The sequence below is a fragment of the Pelobates fuscus genome, chromosome 1 (assembly GCF_036172605.1).
Source record: "Pelobates fuscus isolate aPelFus1 chromosome 1, aPelFus1.pri, whole genome shotgun sequence".
Taxonomy (NCBI): Eukaryota; Metazoa; Chordata; class Amphibia; order Anura; family Pelobatidae; genus Pelobates; species Pelobates fuscus.
In genome coordinates this window covers 238707307-238717704 of record NC_086317.1, presented here as the reverse complement: position 1 = coordinate 238717704, position 10398 = coordinate 238707307, and positions in this window count along the sequence as shown.

Sequence of the window (10398 nt, the reverse complement as noted above, 5' to 3'; positions counted from 1 at the left end):
CCCTCTTGAAACAGACTCTGCATCTACTTTGAGGATTCTGCTTTGCCGCAGTAAAAATAAAGTGGGTAGCCTCAACTCTGCTCTCTCCCATCAACGCCCAGAGAGCAGGTGTATCACGGCACAAAATCCCTGAAATGATCTGGAGCTGAAACTGTAAAAAAGTCTTTCCAGGTGTATAAGCCTCTGCAAACTAGGGATCGACCAATGTTTGTTTGTTTTGTAGAGCTGATACCGATAATCTGTGAACTTTCAGGCCGATAGCCGATAACTTACCGATATTCTGTACATTTACTGTTTTGAAAAAGAAACAATTTCTACACAAATCTACTGTTAACTGAACATTATTATTATTATTTTTTTTTTTTGCAAATCTTTTTTTTATTTTAAGGTAAATGCACAAAATATACATGCCAGTCATAAGTTTTTATGTTTTCAAGAATATATGTGTGTGTGTGTGTGTGTGTGTGTGCGTTTGTGTAGTGGAAGCAGTGTGTTTGTATGTAAATATGTGGGGTAGGAATCTGTGGATTTTATATATTTATTTTATAAAGAAAAGCATTTTATATAATTATTACATTTAAAAAAATAATAATAATAATTTTCATTTAATTCCCCCCTCCCCTGGGTAAGGGGTGCCGTGTGTATGATGGGCATTGTATGTGTGTATGGGAGGGGCAGTGTGTGTGTGTGTGTGTGTATGTATATGAGGGGCATTGTTTGTGTGAGGGGTGCAGATTGTGTGTATGAGGGGCATTGTTTGTGTGAGGGGTGCAGATTGTGTGTATGAGGGGCATTGTTTGTATGAGGGGTGCAGTATGTGTGTATGGGGGGGCCTCTTGCGTGTACTAGGGGCATTATTTGTGTGTATGGGGGACAGTCAGGGCTCGAGGAACAGCGGGAATGGTGCTCCTGCTGATGGAGGAGTCCCCAGGTGGGCGCATGTTTACATATCCGACGTGGCGAGGAAGCTGTGTTCTCTCTGCTCCCTCTCACCGCGCGGCGTTTGCTGATGACGGGAGCTGGTATATGACGTCATATTCCGGCATCAGTAGACAGCCTGCGTGGCGAGAGGGAGCAGAGAGAACACAGCTCCCTCGCCGCGTCTGATATGGAGACAGGCGCCCGCCCTATTGGACCCCAGGGACAGGTCCACACCAGCTCTCCAGGTAGGGAGGCTGGGTGGACATTTTTTAATTTAAAAAAAAAATAATCATTTGTATGTGTGTGTGTATTTGTGTCTGTGAGTGTGTGTGAGAGTGTGTGTGTGTGTGCACGCATATATATATATATATATGTATGTATGTATGTATGTATGTATGTATGTAGGGCCGCCATCAGGGGGTGACAACCATGACTGTTGTCATGGGCCTGGGGGGCCCGGGCACCCAGGCCCCCCATTTTCAATGTGCATACATATATAGAGCGGTTATTGCTATATATATGTGTTTTGGCAGTGGCAGAACTACCTGAGGGGGCCTTAGGGACAAAAGGGCCCCGATCAGTGCTGTGGTTTTTTAATAGCTAGTCTGGGCCCCTTTAAGGATCCTGGCAGTGCTGGGAGGAAGTGAGCTCACTACCTGAGTGTGTGTGTGTGTGTGTCTGTCTGTCTGTATCTATCAGTGTGTGTATCTATGTGTTTGTTTGTATCTGGTTGGCAGTGTGCAACTGAGTGTATGTTTTTGTTATTGTTTTGTTCTTTGATTTTTTTATAGCAGTGCTGCAGCTTTTATGTTCATGGTTTTCTAGTGTCTCTGCTTTTGATTGTTATGTACACTTTTTGTCCACAATAATTTTCACTACTTAGTTGATATGCCCCATTTATTTCAGTTTTAGTTGGGGTTCTATTTAAATGTTTAATCAGATTGTTACTGTTTGTTTTGGTAACTTTGTACTAATGTATATCTTTTCTATTTGCTGCTGCCTGTCCTGGCTTTTTGATCTGTACATACAGACTGCCCATTTTGTGTAAGTTTTTATCTTGCACAGCCTGTCTTATATTTCATTATGTACATGCATGGCCCATTTTCTGTCCTTTGCATTTATTTTTTAGTGTGTTCTTTAATTAGTGCAATAAATTATTTCTATATATATATATTGCTGGAGCGCTCACGCTTTTTGTTTTCTGAGATTTTCAACTAAAGCTGTGTTTATTTGGTGTGAATACATTACTTTATTGTTTCTCTACATTTTTACACATACATTATTTATATTTTGTTTTTATGTGTACCTGTTTATGCGTGTCTGTATGTATCTGTGTCAATGTGCACCTGAGTGTGTGTGTCTCTCAGTATCTTTCAGTGTGTATATCTGTGTATTTACATGTATGTCAGTGTGTGTCTGTATGTCTCCTATGTGTGTATGTGTATCAGAGTGTCAGTGTGTGCACCCGAGTGCATGCTTGTGTATCTATGTGTGTGTCTGTGTATATATTGGTGCCAGATTGCACCTGTGTGTGTATCTTTGTGTCTGTATCTGGGTGTCAGTGTGTGTGTAACTGCGTCTGTATATTTCCATGTATGTCAATGCATGTGCCTGTATCTCCTATGTGTGTGCATGTATGTGTATCAGTGTCAGTGTGCACCTGAGTGTATGTGTGTGTAACTATGTGTAACTGTGTCTGTGTATTTGCATGTAAGTCACAGTGTGTGTGTGTGTGTGTGTGTACACTACAGACAAATGCACGCCTGCATTCAAACACCAACATTCAAATACACACATGCTCCATTGTGTTTATATTCAAACTCACATACACTGTTGAGTGCTAAATACAGCCCTGCAAATTGTAGATCCCCAGCTAGCAAAGCATTCTGGGACTTACAACAGATTCAGATCTACATTTGGCCACTAAACACACATTTTGCAGTGACTACACACACAGAGAGACTCTGCATTCACTCTACACACATACTGCATCCTTGTGGGCAGATTCAAGGACGGCCCTGTGGGCGGACTCGTGAGTGGCCTCTGGGGGCCCAGACCTAGAACTTTGTCAGGGGCCCAAAATTTCTGATGGCAGCCCTGTGTGTGTGTGTGTATATATATATACGTATGTGTGTGTGTGTGTATATATATATATATATATATATATATATATATATATATATATATATATATATATATATATATATATATATGAGGGGGGGGAGATTGGGGGGTAGTAATCTTGGGTGTGAGTTCCCACACTTTATTCCTCAGGGGGCAGTGTGTGTATATGGGGGCAGTTTGTGTGTGTGTGGGGGGAAATGTGTGTGTATGAGGTGCATAGAGTATGCCTTTAATTCAGTTTAGCGAATAACCCCAAAGTGAAACAATCCCAATAGAAATCAACGAAATGCCCCTGATAATTGCTCCAGGTTTTGCACTTATTGCCTTATAATCCCTCTTTATAGATACAGCCAAACCAAACATTACTTGATTTCTCTCACTCCCAGTTGGCTAAGCAGTCTTATGTAGTATCAGGGGAACCCAACAAACACCCGTTTTAGTGTTGGAACCAGTGGTGTATCCTGGTTTTGTGCTGCCCTAGGCAGGACAAAACTCAGGCAGCCCCCCTCTGCCCCCCCGCGCCACCCTCACCCAACTCTTCCCCCCGCCCCGCCTTCTAAATACACACACATTCACTGACAGAGATGCATACACCAGCTAACAAAAACACACACTCACAGGCAAACACACTTACAGACACACACTCACTAACAGACACACACACTCACACTAACAGGCAAACACACACACACAGTCAGACACACACACTAACAGACACACACACACACACACAGAGACACACACACACTCACACTAACAGGCAAACACACACAGTCAGAGGCACACACACTAACACTTTCTTTTTTTTTTATTTAACCTCCCCCCCAGCCACCTTACCTTTGGGAATGCTTCCGGCTCCCAATATTCCGGCTCCCAGCCTCACTCTGCGGCGCGCGAGGGAGCTGAGCAGAGAGCTCAGAGGAAGTGCTCCCTCGCCAGCCAGCCTGCCAGCCCAGCATGTCGGTTAGCCGCAAGGCTAACAAGGCATTTGGGGGCGGCGTTTTTTGCCGCCCCCTGGAAAATGCCGCCCAAGGCAAATGCCTTGTTAGCCTCGCGGCTAAAACGTCCCTGGTTGGAACACACACTTCTGGGTGATCACTGCTGCTATTCACATTCCAATTAGCAGCTGTTTTCCCAATGCTCAGTGATTATATCAATGCATGGGTCATTGATAAACCAGTAAAATTTAACAAGGCTTGCAGACTTGAGGAGTAAACCCTTGTTTCCAGTTCTTTTTTGACCTTTTTTCCCGATCCATGCTCGCGAGAGGGGATCCTGGGGGAGCTACAGGTAAGACCTCCCCCCAGGGTCCTGTCTCCCTCCCTCCTCTGCCAGCTGCCAGCAGAGTTCCTGCGGGCCTGGGAAGGGAGATCACAGACCTCCCCTCCCATCTGTGATGGCACACCCAGCAAGGCTGGCGCTTGGATAGCTTATATGAAGACACTCTTTCCTTTCATGGTAAGTAAGAATCTCACTTCAAAGTAAGATTTCTGTGGGGAAAGCAAGTCTTATGGCTTGACTGGTGTGTGTGTATTTGTGTTTAGCAATGTATTAACTATCCACTTACTTCAGCTGGAAGGGTTTTCATCCACACTTTTTTTCCCCACCACAACTCGTTGGTATGTTACTTCCCTGAGATATATTTGTAGAGACTTAGAACAAGAGTGATGGATGGGTAAATAAATCTCCAGCTGCACTTTACAATCTAAGATCCTCAAATCCACAGAACTTAAAAAGGGTGCAATGCAGTTGTTGTCATGTGAACATTCAGGTTAATGTTTGCTAGCCAGCAAAGAACAGAAGGCTGAGGTCTTACAGAAAGCTTACTTCCATATTAAAAGGAATATAACTTTATTAAATATACTGGGACCATGCATGATGTACCCTAAAATATGTAATTGCTACAGTAATGTGTAGAGGCTATCAATTGATATAGGGGTAAAAGAAGTTATCTATATATATATATATATATATATATATATATATATATATGTACACACACACTGTCATTTGATTTTTATATAGATAAATAATATTTATCAATTAAGACAGATTAGATGGATAAATTATATATATTATATAATGCTATATATAACCAACCTGTCTTTGGTTAAAGAGTATGCATAACCAAAGACGGACATTTAAAGTAATTTCAAAATTCCAAGTATAGGTGTATTGAAGGTTGTGAAGGATCTTCCATGTACTTGCCTGTGGGCCCTCAGTTAAACCCTCTCCCTGCTGTTTTAATACCTGTATCTGTTCGGTTTAAAATGTATGAAAGAAACGTATTAGTTTACCGAACAGAGACCACACACCCTGGGTAGCAATCAACATTAGAACAGAGAAACCGCAACTTAACTGCTACTAGGTGGCCGCCATTCTGCATACGAACACGTGGCGAGAACAAAGGATGGCGGCCATCTTAGAACTCACGAATGCGGTCAGCGGGACTTATGCAGGGATTGCCTGGAACTAATTTCGGCACGGCAACCATGCGAACGCCCGGTCCCCACAGAAGTCCTGGATGAATACGTTCCCCTCCACGAATCAAACTGGCGTTCGGTAGATAGAATCTACCGAATGAGGGGAACATTCACATGTAACCAGCTACACCATACGAACTGTGGTTTTCGTGTAGTTAGATGCGAACGGAGAACGGCTCTTGCTACTGATTCTATGGAACTCTAGATCGGATACCTCCACATGGCAAGCCGGTCAAACTTCCACACGATGCGACACGGAAACTACCGAACGGAAATTCGTGAAATTTGGATATATGACCACCAGTATCCTCAGCTACCCAGGGATGTTGAAATTATGTTTGTATGTTGTATAAAACGTACTTTTCTGAAATTGTTAAAAACTGTAAATGTTCTGGCCAGCAGATAATTGAGCTGTGTGTATTGTAAGAACTCAATTATCTAGCCTGGCCCAGAGGAGGAGTTTTATGTTGCATAAATTGTGAGTTCTTTGTGCCAGTAAATCAGTCTTGTTCCAGCATTAAGCTTTGGCTCATGTGTGGATTATTCGGCGATTCCAGGGATATTTCTACTCGTGGAATATTGGGTGATTTTCTTTTATGGGAAGAAGGGAATAATTGACGGAGGAACGGATTGTACCGTCACAACTGGTTGGCAGCGGCGGGATTTTCCCTTCTACTTCTGTACACCAGGATTCCAAGCAGACACTGGGAACAGTGAATGGAAGGCTGGTACACCCTGCTTAAAAGAAATACACTGAAAGAGCTACTGGAAGCTCGTGGAAGGATTGCTAGCAACAAAACCAAGCGGGTCATTATAGCAGAGTTAATGGAGCTAGACCGAGAGAACTTGGTTGCAGCAATGCCAGCTGTACAAGAGATGGAGACACCAGTGATTCAGGAGGAGGAATCACCAGCCAACAAAGAAATGAGGGAGAAACTAGCATGGTTCGGTCCGAACCCAACGGCTGACGTTATCCTGAAAGTTATGAGCCTTTTAGCGGAGGAGACTAAACAAAAAAGAGAGCAGAGCTACAATTAAAGCTGGCAGCGGTCCAGCAGGCAGCAGCACAGTCCCCAAACAGTGAGTACAAAACAGTGGATACAAATAAAATTCCGTTTGGCGCTTTTAAAGCTTTTGACGAAAAAGACTGTGAGATTGATAACTATTTAGCAGATTTTGAACGGCAATGTAACCTACATCGGGTAGCTAAGGAGGAATTGTCAATATTGTCAGGGAAGCTGTCAGGCAAAGCCTCTGATGCTTTCCGGGCTGTCCCAGAACAGGAGATCCATAGCTACGCCAGGGTTAAGGAAGCGCTCCAGGCCCGTTATGCAGTAACCCCAGAGTCCTACCGACAGAAGTTCAGGGACTCACGCAAAACCGCTAAAGATTCCTATGTGGAATGGACATGCCAGTTATCCCTGTCGGCCTCGAACTGGATTAACAGTAGCCAGGCAACCACCGCGGAGGAGATTTTGCAACTAATACTCCTGGAACAGTTTTACAGCCATATCCAGGCGGATGTCAAAGATTGGGTGAGAGACCGCAGGCCCCTGTCTCTACCAGAGGACGCCAAGTTGGCGGATGAGTATGAGGATACTCGCAAAAATAACCCAGTCGCACCATGGGTACAGCCTCCAAAACCTTCAGTGCCATCACACCCACCAGCAGCCCGATACCAACCCCCTCACTGACCGGGGAATTCTAACTCTCGCTACCCACGACAGGATGTCAGTGAGCTCCGTTGCTTCCGGTGCCAACAACTGGGTCACATCCGACAGAATTGCCCCATGGACAACCACACCAGGTCAAATTGGTCTCGACCTGGGTACCAGCAGCCACCAGCAGACACCAGCCGCAGCCCATTGTGTAGATTCAACTTGGGATCCCAAGGAGCTGGGTCAGGAAGAACCATTGGGCACCCTTTACGAAGCCCTCCTGGTGCAATCCACCGTCACAGACAATCGGAAACACCATTGCCAACTGGTTATGGTTAACGGTAAGACAGCACGGGGATTAAGAGACAGTGGTGCGACCATCACGCTAGTACAACGACATCTCATTAACGCATCGGAGAAGCCGGGGAAAACCATTGCTGTGAGAGTGGCAGGGAGGGCAGTGTATCGCATTCCTACTGCACAAGTACACCTGGACGGGGGTGCGGGAGCTGGTAATGTTCAAGTGGGCGTAATGAAAGATTTACCCTCGGAAGTTGTGTTGGGCCCCTGACTTCGGCGTTCGCCTCAACAACTCCTGTGAGTGCAATCTAATTGTTGGGGTAAGTGCGGGGTGCTGGGGCCAGGGCTGGATTAACATAGGGGCTGATGGAGCTGCAGCTCCAGGCCCAAGCCCATGGAATAGGCCCATTGATTTAAAAAAAAAAAATATATATATATATATATATATTTTTTTTATTTTTTTACCCACTCTTAGGGTTGCCTGGTATTTCTCAGGTATTTGAGCCTGCCTACCCGGTGCCGGTATTACAGTAATACCAGCAATACAAATGTCAGTCTCAGTATGAACAGACATTCTGCAATACTAGTGCTGGCCAGTGGTGTGTGGAGAGAGAAGCAGGGATAAGAAGTTACAGCATCTCCCTCCCTGCCTCTCTCTACTCAATGATCCGCAGGGGAGCATCTCTGCACAGAGAGTCCAGACAACAGCTCCGAGCATGCAGAGACAGCTAACAGCTCAGGATGGGGGGAAAAGCTGCAGTGAGACATGGGGACACAGACACTAGGGGGCACTGTGAGACATGGGGACACAGACAATAGGTGACACTGAGACATAGGGACACTTGGGAACACAAACACTAGGGGAAACAGAAATGGGGACGTTGAGAGACTTGGGGACACTTGGTGACACAGACACAGTGGCCCCATGTCTCCCAGAGCCCTCTAATCTCTAGGGGACACTGGGCGACTTTAAGACCTGGGAGACATGGGGCACTCCCAGTATCCCTAGTATCTCTGTTTTCCCATGTCTCCGAGTCTCCGTAGTGTGTCAGTGTCCCTAGTGTCTGTGTTCCAATGTCTGTGTCCCCTAGTTTAAAAGAAAAATTCTCAGGCACTCGCTGTGATAGCTGTAAGCAGGTTTATTGGACACCGCAACGTTTCGACTTGTACCCAGGTCTTTATCAAGTCTCCAGTGTCCCCTATGTATCACAGTGTCTCAGTGCCCCATGTCTCCTAGTGTTTCTCAGTGTCCGTGTCCCCAAATGTCTGTGTCCCAATGTTTGCTTACTTAAGGAATGGGAAGACGCATCCAATATATGCTCAAAAAAATATATGGAAATCTTAGTTAAATTTGAATCCGATAGACTAAAACAAATTGATGTAAAAGTGAACACGGCCATTGAAGAAATCCAAAAATGTACTAGCGACCCTTCCTTCCAAACACAAGAACAGAGACTACAAGAGAATTTAAATAAATACCAGAATGTGATAAAATCACGTAAACATAAGAAATTCGTTAGAGATAATGAAGACTACAGATCAGGTAGAATTTACAGACACTTCAAGAAAATTTCAAAAGTAGACTCCGATTACTGTACTACATCCGAGTATGAGACCTCAGACACGGATGGCGAACAGACAGTAGCACCCCAAACGAGACAAACCACTCAGAGGGGTAAAGGAATCCTCAAAAAAGGGGTGTCTTTTTTAGGGCAACCCCTGCGGGAGGGGGAACACCAAATGCAGTACAGACAGACTCGCAACCGGGGAAGGACTCGCAGACGCTACTAGAAGTAGACACCAGAATAATTAATATTTCAGATACTCCTCTCACTGACACACAGAAACAAGTAATTATGAAAGGCCTATCTTTTGTCCCCACTCCACCATTCTGTAAATTCGAATGGATAAAGGACATTAACTTGTTCGGGAGGAAGTTGGCACTTCATAAATTCTTTAAAATAAGAGATGAGAAAAAAGCTAAAGAATTAGGCTTTGATACAAAAGAATATCAATGCCTTCTTGATCTGGTGTCCCTTCTAGAATCAAATGACAATGCCTCCCCCCCACCATATACAGATTTGCGCCCAAAAAGCAGATTCACCCCTAACTTCCGCGAATTTAAAAATATTGACATGTTCGTTGAGTCCACTACCAATATGATCAAACATCTAGACATTGACACTTTTAAGGCTAAACCCAGAGATAATCTTACAAGAACTGAATGGAAAGCCTTGACGGACTTAAGGGACAATGAACATGTTATCATTAAACCAGCAGACAAGGGGGGCAACATTGTCATTTTAAATAGAACACATTACATTCAGCTGGCCGAAAAGATCCTCGGAGATGCTAACACATACAAAGTCCTGCCATCTAACCCCACATCAAAATTCCTCTCTGAATTCAAAACTTTACTTGACAGAGCATTTGATCAAGGTGTACTGACTAAGGAAGAACATATGAGTATTTTTGTTCAAAATCCTGTTATATCAACTTTCTATTGCCTTCCAAAAGTACACAAGGGTTATGAACCGTTGACAGCAAGACCAATTGTGTCAGGCACAAATAATTTAACATGTAGAGGTAGCGTCTACGTGGACAAAATTCTGCGCCCATATGTTGAGAAATTGCCGTCCTACCTTAGGGACACCAAAGACACTCTAAGTTGCATCACGGCAATCAGAGTACCAGAGGGGGCCATCCTGTGTAGCCTCGATGTGGAGGCACTATACTCCTCGATACCTCATACGGGGGGTATACAACACATAGGATCGTTCCTCGAAACAAGAGGCTCTAGTCATTCATGTCACACAACCTTCGTCCTTGACCTTCTAAAGTTAATTTTGACCCATAACTTTTTCCTGTTCAACAACAAATTCTACCACCAGGTGCAGGGGACTGCGATGGGG